General features: G+C 44.7%; 2 protein-coding genes across 6 annotated transcripts in view; one reads left to right on the forward strand and one right to left on the reverse strand.

Annotated features, from left to right (window-relative positions):
• Positions 1 to 15,479, forward strand: part of LOC140717628 (leucine-rich repeat transmembrane protein FLRT1-like) — a 237,121-nt gene that overhangs the window by 162,125 nt on the left and 59,517 nt on the right. The window contains exon 2 of one of the 3 annotated variants that reach the window (XM_073031219.1): positions 14,680 to 14,772. The exons of the other annotated variants lie outside the window; for them this stretch is intronic. The gene's annotated coding sequence lies outside the window, so the exon portion shown is untranslated. The remainder of the gene's footprint in view (positions 1 to 14,679; positions 14,773 to 15,479) is intronic. 3 annotated transcript variants of the gene reach the window in all.
• LOC140717629 (ADP-ribose glycohydrolase MACROD1-like) overlaps positions 1 to 15,479 on the reverse strand; it is a 221,700-nt gene that overhangs the window by 85,783 nt on the left and 120,438 nt on the right. The gene's annotated exons all lie outside the window — the stretch shown is intronic.

Below are 15,479 nucleotides of genomic sequence, written 5' to 3' on the forward strand. Positions count from 1 at the left end.
AACATTTTGAGAGCGTTGCTTTGGATTTCCAGCATCTGTAGATTTTCTCGTGTGTGTGATCTATTCTGGAGTCATTTACATCAGCAGTTCTTTGGGACATTGTGCAAGCAGTCCTTCTTCAAGAAAATTAGCTTCACAGCTAACCATAACCTGACATCACCACTAGACTGTTCTCTCTTCAGTATACACACGCAGATGCAGATGTATATTTTAATATATAAGTCAATCCACTGCATAATCTGGAACTATGACTAAGTTACAATAGTTAAGACAGCTCCTTGAGCTCTCTATCGGGATTGGTGGAAGGAATATTCCACTTACAGCAATTTTATCTCAACGTTGGGCTGTGAAGTAACACTTGAGAAATGAGACACTAGCATTAGTCCACCTCTTTATTAGCATGTCAAAGGAGGGAGAGGGGGTGATCAGCAGTAAAGAACTCAAATTTCTATTGCCTTCTATAGCTGCACAAGTAATCAGTGAAGATCAGACCTGAAGCATCAAAAGCCATTTTTATTCCAGGTGGTATGACATTATTGACATTGGAAGCAACACACATGAACTTGATAGACCCTCATCAATAACCTTATTGAAACTTATCACTTAGTGGGTTTTTTTTTCCTAGTTAGTTTCCTGGGGTTCTTTTTCTTTCCTTCTTTTTCCTATATATTTTTTTCCATTTTTATATTTTACGATCAGTTTTTTTCCCCTTCAGCTTTATTAATTGCATACATATTAATCTGTTGAAGTTTTGTATCATTTTATAGCTGTTGAAGATTACATACCAATAAAAAGATTCTAAAAATGAAAAATGATACTTATCACTTATCGAAGTAAGCTGCAGAGTAAAATTAGCTCCATCACGGGTACTAGCCTCCATAGTTTCCAAGACATCTTCAAGGAGCAGTGCCTCAAAAAGGTGGCATCCATCATTGAGGACCCCCAACACCCAGGACATGCCCTCTTCTTATTGCTGCCATCAGGGAGGGGGTACAGGAGCCTGAAGGCACACACTCAACGATTCAGGAACAGCTTCTTCCCCTCTGCCATCTGATTTCTGAATGGACCTTGAACCCATGAACACCGCCTCACTGATTTTTTTTTAATTTCTGTTTTTGAGCTACTTATTTAACTATTTAATATACATATACTTAATGTAATTCACAGTTCTTTCTCCGATATTAATCTTGTACTGCTGCCACAAAGTGAACAGATTTCACAACATATGCTGGTGATATTAAACCTGATTCTGATTCTGACTATCAATGATGCTCCCTTTCTGACTTGGGCTTTGTTTAAGTTCATGACTCTAACAAGGGCCACAGTTCCTCAGGTTATGAATGTCCTGACTTACGGCATTTGACTTTATGCAAATTCTCTCATTCTTAAAGCATCTTAAGCTTCTAATAACAATAATAAAATAGTTCACGGTATCTAGAGTATATCCACCATCAGTTTGATTATGGACAGTGCAAGGAGGTGCTTGAATGGATTATAAATGTACAGGTACCTCCTGTACCTGATAAAGTGGCCACTGAGTGTATGTTTGTGGCCTTCTTCCGCTGTAGCCCATCCGCTTCAAAGATCGACATATTGTTAATTCAGAGATGCTCTTCCGAACGCCACACACTCAATGTTTTAGGAACAACTTCTTCTCTATCGTCATCAAATTTCTGAATGAAACCATGTGCACGACCTCACTATCTTTTTGTCTTTTTTTCTCTACTTGCACTAATCCATAGAACCAGAGAACACTACAGCACAGAAAACAAGCCATTCGGCCCTTCTAGTCTGTGCCAAAACTTTATTCAGCTAGTCCCATTGACCTGCACTCAGTCCATAACCTCCAGACCTCTCCCATCCATGTATCTATCCAATTTATTCTTAAAACTTAAGAGTGAGCCTGCATTTACCACGTCAGATGGCAGCTCGTTTCACACTCCCACCACTCTCTGAGTGAAGAAGTTCCCGCTGATGTTCCCCCTAAACCTTTCCCCTTTCACCCTAAAGCCATGTCCTCTCGTATTTATCTTTCATAATCTAAGTGGAAAGAGCCTACTCGCATTTACTCTGTCTATATCCCTCATAATTTTGTAAACCTCCATCAAATCCCCCCTCATTTTTCTACGCTCCAAGGAATAAAGTCCTAACCTGTTCAATCTTTCCCTGTAACTCAACTCTTGAAGACCTGGCAACATCCTAGTAAATCTTCTCTGCACTCTTTCAATCTTACTGATATCCTTCCTATAGTTAGGTGACCAGAACTGCACACAATACTCCAAATCTGGCCTCTCCAATGTCTTTTACAACCTCACCATAACATTCCAACTCCTATACTCAATACTTTGATTTATGAATGCAGGATGCCAAAAGCCTTCTTTAAATCCTGTCAAAATCCTGTCTACCTGTAACACCACCTTCAGGGAGTTATATGTCTGAACACCCAGATCGCTCTGTTCCTCCACACTCCTCAGTACCCTACCATTTACTGTGTATGTCCTACCTTGATTTGTCCTTCCAAAGTGCAACACCTCACACTTTTCTGCATTAAATTCCATCTGCCCTTTTCTGGCCCATTTTTCCAGTTGGTTGAAAGCCTTCCTCGTTGTCCACAATGCCTCCAATCTTAGTGTCATCAGCAAACTTGCGGATCCAATTTACCACATTATCATCTAGATCATTGACATAGACAACAAACAATAATGGTCCCAGCACAGATCCCTGAGGCACACCACTAGTCAGTCACAGGCCTCCAGTCTAAGAAACAATCATTCACTACCACTCTCTGTCTTCTCCCACACAGCCAATTTTGAATCCATTTTACAATCTCTCCAAGGATACCTAGTGTCTGAACCTTCTGAAATAACCTCCCATGTGGGACCTTGTCAAAGGCCTTACTAAAGTCCATACAGACAACATCCACAGCCTTTCCTTCATCTACTTTCTTGGTAACCTCCTCAAAAACTTCTACAAGATTCATTAAACAAGATTCATTACCACACACAAAGTCATGCTGACTATCCTTAATCAGCCCTTGGCTACTTGTATATCCGATCTCTCAGAGCACCTTCCAATAATTTACCTATTACTGATGTCAGGCTCACCGGCTTGTAATTACCTGGTTTACTTTCGGAGCCTTTTTTAAACAACAAAACAACGTGAGCTACCCTCCAATCCTCCCCCACCGCACCCACGGCTAAGGACATTTTAAATATTTCTGCCAGGGCCTCTGCAATTTCTACACTAGTCTTTCTCAAGGTCCGAGGAAATATGTCAGGCCCTGGGAATTTATCTACCTTTATTCGCTGTAAGGCAGCAAGCAGCTCCTCCTCTTTAATCTCTATATGTTCCATGACACTACTGCTTGTTTCCCTTCCTTTCATATACGCTATGCCAGTTTCCTGAGTAAATACTGATGCAATTTACTCACTCAATTGTTTTTTTTTTAATTTATATTTGGAAATATTTCAGAAAATGTGTAGCTCGGGTGGTTGATGGTTGGGCTGAGTTGTTCTCCGATCCTAGCAATTTACTTGTCAACGTTTCATCACCATACGAGGAGACATCGTCAGTGCGCTGTTAATTATATTTCTTGCTGTGATTTATAGGTTTTGACTATGTATTGCATTGTACTGCTGCCGCAAAACAACATATTTCATGACAAATGCCGGTGATACTAAATCTGATTCTGAACGCATTTCTGAGTGTACGTTCAGCAATGTGATACGGATTACCGCAGAAAACAGATGCTTTTGACAAACGGAAAGATCGGAATCTGGGCATGATACACTTTGATAACCGGGGACTACATGTTTTAAAGAATGAATTATTCAGAAGTTTGCTGTCAACTGGAATAAAGCAGTAAAACAGAGTGTGTGTACAGCATCTGGACTACTGCTTGTGCATAGGATAGAGACAGACAGGGTCCCAGTGGGTCAAATGTCTGCATCTTCCTTCCTAAATGCAAAGCTCTGCGCTTGTCTGCTTTAGACTTAATACGAACATATCGACTTCCCAGTTCTTTACTTCAACCCTCCCCCTCTCCCAGTTCCACCCATCATTGACCACTTTGTATTTCTCCCTCTCCTCCCCCATGCTTCTTACTCTGACTTCTAATCTCTTTCTTTCCAGTCCTGATCATGGGTTTCAGCCCAAAACATTGTTTACTGTTTCCCTCATAGATGCTGCCCGGCCTGCTGAGTTCCTCCAGCATCTTGTGCGTATTAATATGAATTTGGGGGGGGGGGAATCGGCCATTCAGCCCATCAAGCCTGCTGTGCTGATCTGACTGCAACCTCCTAATTGCATTCCCACCAATACCTGGTTACCTTTCAAACCTTTCCTAATCTAGAAGCTGCCTGCCGCTACTTTAAAAAATATTCAAAGACTGTTCCTAACGACCCGCATCTCTGAGATGGGTCTTTAAAGTGAACATTTCAATTCAATTCAAGTTTAATTGCCATTCAGCCATACATGAATAAAACAAAACACTCAAGAACGCATTCACAGAATAAAAGAGTCCCAAAGACCACCTCTCCCCACCCCGCTCCCCCCCCCCGTGACACCACGGTGTGAGGCCCATTCCTCGCATGTACAAGACCACACACCCATATAGAATATCAGTTAAATACAACAAAGCGGAATATGCATATATATGGCCCAGGCTCCCCGGCCCACCGATATCATCTGTCGACCTGCCCCGACACCGTGGCTTTCAGTCCTTGCACATATAGGACATTAGTAAAAGTACACTGAGGCAGAATATGCACGTGTATAATCCTGACCTCCCAGCCCACCGAGACCTTCTCATTTGACGAAGTTCAGCTCACTTCCCGGCTTTTACTAGCACTTTGGATGTAGGATTTTAGCTTCCTTTAGTATCAGAGAACGTATAGAGTATACAAGCTGAAATTCGTACTCTTCACGGACATCCACGAAACAATAAATGAAGCCTCGGAACCACCCCCCCAACCCTTCACAGAAGCAGCAGCAAAGGCATCAACCGCCCCCACCTCCACTCGCACCAGCAAAAGATTACGGGTATTTTTATCAGGGACAGCATTTAATGCTCATCTTGAGAAGCAGCGGCGGCTCACCTGCTTGAATCACATTCTTTGTGAAAAAGGTTCTCCCACAGTAATATTAAGGAGTTTCAAGACATATTTTTCCACAAAAAAAAAACAAAAAGATCCTGCAGATGCTTGAGGAACACACACAAAGTGTAGGAGGAACTCAGCAGGTCAGGCAGCATTAATGGAGAGGAATAAACAGTCGATATTCTGGGCAAAAATCCTTCATCAGGAATGGAGAGGATGAGGAAGGAAGTCAGATAAGAAGGTGAGGAGAAGGGGAAGAGTACGAGGTGGAGGGTGATTGGTGAGGGAAGGGAGATGAAGCTGGGAGGGGATAGGTGGAGGAGGTAAAGAGTTGAAGAAGGAGGAATCTGATAGGAGAGGAGAGTAGACCATGGGAGAAAGGGAAGGAGGAGGGGAACCAGAGGGAGGTGATGGGTAGGACGTTTTGAATCGTTTTCTACCTAACCTCCACCATCCCGAGTTTTGTCAATTTGTACCTATCTAAATTGCAGTATCAATTAAAAACGCACTTGACTGCAACATTTAGTCCTGAGAGAATCCATTCAGTATTCATCCATTCTGTATGTGTAACCAGTAAGACAGTTTATTTTCTATTTCTAAGTTTTACTCGGCATCTTCACAGCTTTGAACACAATCTGTAATCTTTCATGCAAAACTTCATAGAATTACTTCTGAAGTTCCTAAAGAAAGGCATCAGATGACTGTCTCAGAAAGAATAAAAGAATTTATCAACGAAGATCTTCTTCACCCGAAGCTAACTTCACTGGTTTTCTCTCATCACTGTTGTAGCAGAGACAGTCGCCAGCATTACTCCTATCAGTTCTACTATTTTGAGTGGAATTGAAAGATATATAGTTAGTTCAGATCAGGTAGTGTCTACTTTGGACCCTTGTTCAACATTACTAATCTGTGGAAGGGTGCCCTTCCTATACACGCAAGCAGGAAAAAAACCTGATGGGACGAAAAGAGTAAGAGAGATAGGAGAAAAAATAAATGAAAACTTCCTCCTACATGCGTTCGAGGTGGGCAAGGAATACTTCATGTCTCTGCCAATCCAAAGCCTCAATTCCTCACGATGCTGAGGTACATCCTAGGATGCACTGGGGCACACCATCAGTGAGGTAACCTGTGGTCATCGGGGGTTTTGAGTCATTCAACATCAGACACTCTTACCCAGGTGACCCAGTCGGGGTTGATGAGGCCCCAGCTTGCGTCCCAGCAGCTCTGGTCCGCGGGTCACACCTCTTGATACATGACCATCTGGAGGCTCGCTCAGCAGCTTCTGCGATGGTCCTGAAGTCCCTTTACTTTGCAGGCCCCGTAATGCACGGAGAGAGTACAGTCGGCCCTCCTTATCCGCAGGGGATTGGTTCTGAGACACCCCCCCCCCCCAATTCCTCCAAGCTCCAGTGAGTACAGGCCCAGAGCCATCAAATGCCCCTCACAGGTTAGCCTTGAGCACAATTAAACTCAGTGCTCATGATTATAAGAGATTGCAGTCCTGATCACTACCAGTAGCTCCCACTGAAAAATGGTAAAGACATGTGCTTGTGGAATAGAACAGAACTGAGATCAGGTCTGTTGGTTCTTCCCACTTTCTCCAGACCAAGGGCGTAGCCATGGGCACTCGCATGGGCCCCAGCTATGCCTGCCTCTTTGTGGGTTATGTGGAACAGTCTATGCTCCAAATCTATACAGGCACCACTCCCCAACTTTTCCTCCACTACATTGGTGCTGCTTCCTGCACCCATGCTGAGCTCATCAATTTCATCAACTTTGCCTCTAACTTTCACCCAGCCCTTAAATTCACTAGGTTCATCTCAGACACTTCTCTCCCCTTTTTTGATCTCTCGGTCTCCATCTCTGGAGACAGACTATCCACTGACATCTTCTACAAACCCACTGACTCCCATAACTATCTTGACTATACCTCTTCCCACCCTGCCCAATGCAAAAATGCCATTCCCTATTCCCAGTTCCTCCGTCTCCGCCGCATCTGCTCCCAGGATGAGGCTTTCCGTTCCAGGACTTCTCAAATGTCCTCTTTCTTTCAGGATCACGGTTTTCCTTCTGGCGTCATCAAAGATGCCCTCACCCGCATCTCCTCCACTTCCCGCACTTCAGCCCTCAACCCATCCTCCCGTCGCCACAACAGGGACAGGGTTCCCCTTGTCCTCACCTACCAGCCCACCAGCCTCCGGATCCAGCATATTATCCTCCGCAACTTCAGCCACCTTCAACAGGGCCCCACCACCAAGCACATCTTTCCCTCCCTACCCCTCTCAGCTTTTCGCAGGGATCGTTCCCTCCACGACTATCTGGTCCACACGTCCCTCCCCACAGAACTCCCACCTGGCACTTATCCCTGCAAGCACAAATGCTACACCTGTCCCCACACTTCCCCCCTTACCACCATTCCGGGCCCCAGACAGTCCTTCCAGGTGAGGCAACACTTCACCTGCGAGTCTGCTGGAGTCGTCTATTGCATCCGGTGCTCCCGGTGCAGCCTCCTCTACATCGGCGAGACCCGACACAGATTGGGGGACCGCTTCATCGACCTCCCGGTTGCCACCCGCTTCAACTCTGCTTCACATTTCCATCTAGATATGTCCATACACGGCCTCCTCTACTGCCATGATGAGGCCAAACTCAGGTTGGAGGAGCAACACCTCATCTACCATCAGGGTAGCCTCCAGCCTGTTGGTATGAACATTGAATTCTCCAATTTCCGGTAATTCCCTCCCCCTCCCCCTTCCCCTATCCCAGGTCCCTCTCTGCCTCTCTCCCCTTTCAACTTTCTGCTTCTTTATCTCTACAGTTCTTTCATGCTTATCCCCTCCCCTCCCCCTCTATCTTTCCTCTGATTGGTTTTCCACCTGGCACCTCTAGGCCCTACCCCCTCACCTATCTCTATTACTGGGCTTCAGTCCTCTCTTCCCCCCCCCCCCCATTCCTGATGAAGGGTCTCAGCCCGAAACTTTGGCTACTCTTTTCTCACGGATGCTGCCTGACCTGCTGAGTTCTTCCAGCATTGTGTTCGTATTCTGAGATCAGGTCTGATGGCTAAAGATCGAAAATCATTCTTGAAAAGCAGCCACTTAGCTGAGCTATCCAGAGGCTTAATAGCACAAAGGGAACCATACCACAGAATCAGTTTCACCAGCCAAAACCAGACAGAAAAAATGTTTATTAATACAAATGTCAATACGGTGAATGAATCATTACAATGGTAATGGTGTGTTATTTGGGTGGTGTGGTGGAGATACGTCTCTACCAAAGGAGGTGTAAGGTGCTCCTTCCCTCTGCTAGCCTGCAGGTCACCCTTGGGTAAGGTGTAGCACCTGCTTTGCCCACTCCACCCTCTCCCCGATCAGGGTCACGTGAAGCTGTGCACATCACAAGTCCTGGTTACGCTGAAGAGTATTGATAATGGCAACATGAGTGAATCTGCAGATGCTGGAAATAAATAAAAACACAAAACGCTGGCAGAACTCAGCAGGCCAGGCAGCATCTGTGGGAGGAGGTAGTGACGACATTTCGGGCCAGAACACTTCATCAGGAGTGAAGTAACATGGGATGGTTGAGGGGGGATAAGAAGTGGGGGGAGGGATGAAGTAGAGAGCTGGGAAGTGATAGGCTGGAGGGAAATGGGCTAGGGGGAAGGTGGACAATTATGGGAAATAAAAGAGAAAGAAAGGTAGGGCTGGGAGGAGATTATAGTGAGGGGGAAAAAAAGAGAGAGAAAGAGAACCAGACTAAAATAATAGATAGGGATGGGGGTAAGGGGGGGCAGGGGTATCAACGGAGGTCTGTGAGTTGAATGTTCATGCCGGCAGGTAGGAGGCTACCTAGGCGGGAGATAAGGTATTGCTCCATCGACCTGCGTGTGGCCTCATCTTGACAGTAGAGGAGGCCATGGACAGACATGTCAGAGTGGGAGTGGTCTGTGGAATTGAAGTGTGTGGCCACAAGGAGATCCCGCCACTGCTGGAGGACCGAGCGCCGGTGTTCGGCAAAACGGTCTCCCAGTCTGCGGCGGGTCTCCCCAATGTATAAATGGTCACATCCGGAGCCGCGGATACAGTATATCACCCCAGCTGACTCGCAGGCGAAGTGGCGCCTCACCTGAAAGGACTGTCTGGGGCCTAGGATGGTGGTGGTGAGGGATAATGGCTGGGGTCAGCGGCCTTGTGAAGTCACCGCCCAGGGGGAGGCAATGGCAGATCGTTCCTGTAGAAAAATTTGCCAAGAACAATCAAGGTCAAAGACCATGATTGTCCACACGACAGAACGGGTCTGCCACCAGTAATTTCTTCGGCTGCCACCCACCCCCACACCTTGTAATCCTCAGCATCCCTGTAGGCGGTGATGAGGTATTGGGTGCACCCACTCGGCTAACGCGAAGCATGGACACTTGTTTGTACTGCACATTCCAGGACAGTGGCTTCCTGTTTTAGGACTGCTGGCTGGGGTTTCTTAAAAAGGGTGCCTGTTTGTGGTGGCACTTGGAAAATGGTTAGTTATTGATAGATTTTGTTGTGCAATTGTGATCTTACTGTGAGGAATGCATTTGTGGACATTTGGGATTGTGAAGAAGGATGTGAACTCCTCTTTGTGTAATTGTTCAGGCTCGAGGTAACAACTCCCGCTGCATTCCAAAGAACAGACTATCCCTTTTGTCCTAGAGTAAGGAGATCCTTATCTAAAGGCTTATTATTGTGTAAATGGGAAGGGGGGTTGTAAAGTGAGTTGGTGTATTACTTCAGACTGATGTTTTGGAGCTGTAATCCTAAAGGTCTGATGGGCTATATCTGCATTTTCTCTTTTAGTGGTTTTGTGTTATTTTGCCCTTTTTTTTGGCCCTATAAATAATTTTGCATTTTTTCGGAAAGTTTTCACCCTAAATGGCACACCACAAACACCTTTGCACTGAATGTGCCATTGCGGCCTGTCACCCACACCATCATAAGGGCACGCGACCCCCGCCGAAACCCAACGGTGTGACAGCAACGCTGCACATAATAATGATGACTGCTTCTACGTGATATGCAGCAGTTGTAGGTTATGAACCCTTCGTGCTTGTGATATAAAAAGGCTGCGACTCCGCCTTTATCAATGCAATAAATCAGGATTTATAATTAATTGTGTGAGACTTGCTCATTTGTGTCCATTTCATCAAGAAAATATTTGCTTCTTGCAAAGATTTAATAACAAGGTCATAAACTGCATGAGCTGTGCAACAAGCAAGAATTTAATTCAATATCTGCCTGCAGAGATAGTTAATTTAATGCTCATCAATTCTAATTTATTATGCAGTTATGCTTCTGTGTCATACAGAGTGGACATTCGCATACATCCTGAAATTCACGTGTTCGCTGGAAATAAACGTTTTCGTTTAATGGATTGTAGTTATGAAAGCTAATTTTAGTTGAGCATTATTTCTGGGGATCAAAATTCACAAGGATGTTATTTTTCGAAAATGTAAAGTCATTATATTCGGCGGAGCAGTGGTACAAGTTCCCCAGGTTTAATTGTAACATTATAATGGATTGCAGCGCTGTGCCAAACTGATGAAAGGAAATATTTGACATAAAATACTAAAATTAGATTACTGTAACAAATAATGAAACAATCACAGAATCAATCTTACTTCCCAGAGCATAAAACACAATGTTTCACCAGTTCAATTAAAAACCATTTTTCGCCCTTTTCTGAGAAATGTACAGTCAAAACCACTTAGACGAGCAAAGAGCAGCTGCCTATTATCCACAAAATGGAATTACACAGGAACTGCAACAGTTGAGATGAATGCTCCGCCAGTGTCAATGCTTCTTCTAACCCTACTTTACCTCACCTTGTCTGTCTGTCTTCCCCGAAGTTCCATTGGCGCTATTTGACTCAACTAGTCCACATGGTAGAGAGTTTTTCAGGAGCTCCTTGTTGGAGTTGTTGAAGATGTTCTTCTAGTTATGCCACCTCCCACTCTAAAAATGAAACATCTTTTCTAAGTCTGTCTTATGAAGTTCTAGTCACCCTTGGGCCTTTTCTCTTTCCTAAAGTCAGTCTCCGCAGCTTTTACCACTCTAGCCTCTTACCTCTTCTCTTCACCTGCTTAACACCTCTCCCTGGTGCCTTTCTCCCGTGGTCCACTCTCCTCTCCTATCAGATTCCAACTTCAGCAGCTCTTTACCTCCCTCCCAAACCCACCTGGCTTCACCTATCACCTCCCAGTGTGTACTTCTTCACCTCCTCTCCCCCGCACTTTTTTATTCTGGTGTCTTCCCCCCCATATATTGAGGAAGCACAGCAGCTACTGACAAAAGTGGAAATTGAGTGCAATAAAGTTGGACTTCACCTAAACGCGAAAAAGACAAGAGTACATGACATTCAACTGTTACAAAGGTACTCTCAAGACCGTAAAGAATGATACCATTAAGAAAGTCTTCGACTTCAAGTACCTCGGGTCAAGAGTGGTGAGTTCGGAGAAGGACATAAAGATATGGAAGGCGCTGGCGTGGAGGGCTATGAACGACATGAAGGAAATCTGGAGGTCGATCCTGACCAAAGGGCTCAAAAAGAGGATCTTCATAGCAGTCACAGAGTCCATTCTCACGATGCGAGACGTGGACACTCACCAAGACCATGAGAAAGTCACTAGATACTTGCTATACACGAATGCTCCGGATGGCTCTTGACGTGAGTTGGCAACAGCACATAACGAACGTCAAGCTCTACCAACGCTCACTACTAAAATCGAGGCGAGAAGACTGCAACTAGCGGGGCACTATCTGCACCACCCTGAGCTACCTGCCAGCCTAGTCATTGCATGGGAGGATGAACCCTGGGCGCCCTCCCAAGACTATGGTCAACACGCTCCTAGAAGATAGCGGCGCGGCTAATGTAGAGGAACTGAAGACACTGATGAGGGAGAGGGAGGAGTGGAGAGTCCGTCATCGTGCCCGACGTCGGCCCCGTAGGCCAGAGTCGGCATCGTAGTAGTCTTCCCCCACCTTTCCAGTCCTGATGAAGGGTCTCAGCCCAAAATGTTGACTCTTTATTCCCCTCCGCAGATGTTGCCTGACCTGCTGAGTTCCTCCCGCATTTTGTGTACGTTGCTCTTCAGCTTTTGTTAAGTTTTAAAAATAGATTTTATCACCTCATTGGGAAATAGCCAGGCTTTTTAACATTCTGCTGTCTATTGACAAGTTGCTTCATCGACACATTCACAATTTGGTTGGCACTTCATCTGCAATCTTTCAGTTTTTTTTTCCTTTTAATGGCTGTGCAAATCAAGGCCCCCCATCATGTGGCTGCAAACTATTCCATGTGTAAAAAAAAAACACACATATTCAGCATTTTGTTCTTCAACAGCTTAAAGTAGTCATACTTATGTTAGCAAAAATAGTGTGTTGTGGCGACCCACTTTCTGCGCAGGTGAACCGACTCACAAATAGTCAGCACGCGGGGGGGGGAGACTTTGGTAATGCACCTCTGATGTCATTTCCGCCCGGAGAGGGCGGGCGCTAGGGATTAAATGCCAGCACCGCGCAGTTTGAATAAACTAGTCTCGAAACGACTTACCGACTGCGTGTCGTTATTTCAGCGCTGTGTGTAGTACATCGCTACAGTGTGTCTGTTTTTGTGTGGAGTGGCGAGTAAGAAAAGCTGGAAATATTTTTATCATTCAGATGTAAGAATGAGGTACCTCAGAAAAGTAAACAGGAAGAATTCCCTAGAAGCAACAATCAAAATCATGAGCTAAAGTAATGAGTAGAAGGATTAGAGCAGGGGTTCCCAACCTTTATTATGCCATGGATCGGAGGAAGGACAAAGCGGGGAAAAAGTTCACAGAAGGGGTGGTAGGCAGCTTGGATGAAAGCTTAGTAAAAATCTCGATACACCAGCACTCTTTTCCAGGCTGTGTTGATGCATGGGTGAATCTCATTATTGAATGTCTACCTTTATTGAGAAGAGGCTCCAAAAGGTGCAAAAGTGGTCCATGTTACTCAGAGTAATGCCACTGATCATTATTGTCAAATGGCAGTGTTGTAAAGCTGGAATAAATTAACAGAGGAGCTTTGTTTTGTGGTAGTTGAGTGTAAAGTCTTATTAGCTCAAATACACATAATGCAAGAGTTTTCTGTATACTGCATCTGAAATACTGAGGTTGGGGTGACAAAGGTTTGGAGTGGGAACCACTACCAGTGACTCCCATTGAAAAATGTTATGGCAACATAGGTTGAGTAGGAATCTGTTAGATCTCTAGATTAGTTCCCGCGGAGAGAGAAAGACTATCCGGTGCTCCCGGTGTGGCCTCCTGTATATCAACATGGTTTAGGAGACCGCTTCACGGAGCACATAAAAAGCGGGATCTCCCAGTGGCCACCCTTTTCAATTCTACTTCTCATTCCCATTCCGACATGTCAGTCCACGGCCTTCTCTACTGTTGCGGTGAGGCCACACTCAGGTTGGAGGAGCAACGCCTTATATTCTGTCTGGGTAGCCTCAACCTGATGGCATGAACATCGATTTCTCGAACTTCCGCTACTTGGCCCACCCCTCACACCTCCCCTTCACCATTCCCCATTCCCATTTCCCTCTCACTACCTTATCTCCTTACCTGCCCATCACCTCCCTCTGGGGCTCCTTCTGCTCCCCTTTCTTCCATGGTCCTCTATCCTCTCCTATAGATTCCCCCTTCTGCAACCCTTTATCTCTTTCACCAATCAACTTTCCAGCTCTTCATTTCACCAGTCCCTCCTCTCCCACTTTCACCTGTCACCTACCACTTTGTACGTTTTCCCTCCCCTCCCCTCACCAGCTTAATCTGGCTTCTCATCTCTTTTTCTCCAGTCCTGATGAAGGGCCTCAGCCCAAAATGTCAACTATTCACTCATTCTGTAGTTAGCTGCCTGGCCTGCTGAATTCCTCCAGCATTTTGCGTGTGTTACAGGGATTGTCTTTATTTGTCACATGTACATCAAAACATTGAAACATGCAGTGAATTGCGCTGTTAGCGTCAAATCAGCGAGGATTGTTCCGGGAGGACAACCCACGAGTGTTGCCACACTTCCAGCGACAACACAGCATGCCCACAACTTGTTAACCCTAACACTAATTGTACGTCTTTGGAATGCAGGAGGAAACTGGGATACCCAGAGGAAACTCATGAGGAAAACTAGGCAGCAGCTAGAATTGAACCCCAATTGGTGAAAGAGTTGAACCAATGACACTGCCTTGCTTGACGCCATTCTGTACGAAGACTGGCTTTGCTCTCAACCTTCGGTTCAAATCACGGGCCTGATTGCCATCAGATCAAAACTTTAAAACCCCATGATTAGTGGCTGGTGCTGCCCTCTGCATTTTTCTGGCCTGTAGAGCTGAAAATCTTATGTTGGAAGTTGGGATTTTATGACCAAACATAGACGATGGAGTGAATGGTCTCATTCTGTGTCATAATTTTTCTATGATTTGGGGATCAGACAACAAATGAGAAGTTCTCATCTGAAGTTAACGGTCATTTTTATTCAATAATTACAACAAAAATGCAGTGATGATTAATTAGAAATGTTTGTGTTTTTAGTGCGGCAGATAGAGATTTCACATCAGCCGTTACACCAAATACCAGAACAAAATCTGAAGATCTGTCCCTCTGAAACAAAACCATTATTACCAGGTAGCAATTTCAATTTCGGATGATAAATATAAATCAATCAAGCCTTTTGCCCTCATCATTCAGAATGGTGACTGAATTATCTCCTGCACTGGTTACTCACAGGATAGTGGCACAGAAATAGACAGGAGTTACAAATCTGGTGTAGGAAACTTAAACAGTTATTTCTTAAAGGCCTGTATCATATTTCCCATGAGAAAAGGCTGTCCATGGTACAGTAAGTCAGAGGTAGCGGGTCACCTTGTATGCCTATCTTAATATAATTACTGCCATGCAATGAGGATTCCCAAATGCTTTTGGGGATTAAAAACTCGTTCTTTAAACTGAGGTCATTTGATGAAATAAATATATATATCTTGGGACCAACAGTGCTGTTTATGTGTTTCATATTTTATGTCAAATATTTCATGCATCATTATTAATTTATATCACTGTAATCTTCATCTCGTTCTCCTTTACACTCGTGTACTGAATAAGCAATCTTGAAGCTTGTACACTGTGTTGGGTTCATGCCCACTGTACATTTAGATACTTCTACCTTTGCTCAATTCATTCAGTGTGTATCCGCTAATTAAATATATGAATCCATAAATATACTTTACAAATAACCTTCATGGTCCAGTAGATGACTGCATTTATGAGTATGGAATCATGCAAACAAGGCATATTCCAGATAAACACACAAAAAATGCTGGGGGAACTCAGCAGGC

Source organism: Hemitrygon akajei, chromosome 28 (assembly GCF_048418815.1).
Source record: "Hemitrygon akajei chromosome 28, sHemAka1.3, whole genome shotgun sequence".
NCBI lineage: Eukaryota > Metazoa > Chordata > Chondrichthyes > Myliobatiformes > Dasyatidae > Hemitrygon > Hemitrygon akajei.